Here is a 689-nt window from a genome sequence, read left to right as displayed (position 1 = left end):
AATATAACAACAAAAAAAATAGAAAAAATAAATGCGACAAAGAGCTAGTTCTTTGAGAAGGTTAATAAAATTGACAAACCTCTGGCTAGGCTCACTAAAGAAAAAAGAGAAAGGACACAAACAAAATCAAGGATGAAAGAGAGGAAATTACGACTGATATCGCAGAAATGCAAGGGATCATACAAGAGTACTATGAAAAAGTATATAATAACAAATTTAGTAACCTAAAAGAAATGGACTAGTACTTAGAAAAATACAATCTTCCTACACTGAATCAAGGTGAACTGGCAAATCTAAATAGACCGATCAGCAGAATGGAAATTGAAACAATCATCAAAACCTTACCAAAAAGTAAAAGTCCAGGACCAGATGGCTTTACCAGTGAATTCTATCAAACATTCAAAGATTTAATACCTCTTCTCCTTAACTCTTCCAAAAAATCGAAAAGAAAGCTATACTTCCCAACTCATTTTATGAGGCCAATATCACCCTGATACGAAAACCTGGTAAAGATAACACAAAAAAGAAAACTACGGACCACTATCTCTCATGAACACAGATGCAAAAATCCTAAATAAGATACTAGTGAACCGAATACAGCAACATATTAAAAAGTTTATACAACATGATCGAGTGGGCTTTATCCTAGGGGCACAAGGATGGTTCAACATAGGCAAATCGATTAATGT

This window comes from Pteropus vampyrus, unplaced genomic scaffold (assembly GCF_000151845.1).
Source record: "Pteropus vampyrus isolate Shadow unplaced genomic scaffold, Pvam_2.0 Scaffold184, whole genome shotgun sequence".
Lineage (NCBI taxonomy): Eukaryota > Metazoa > Chordata > Mammalia > Chiroptera > Pteropodidae > Pteropus > Pteropus vampyrus.
Note: the sequence above shows the minus strand (reverse complement) of the source record.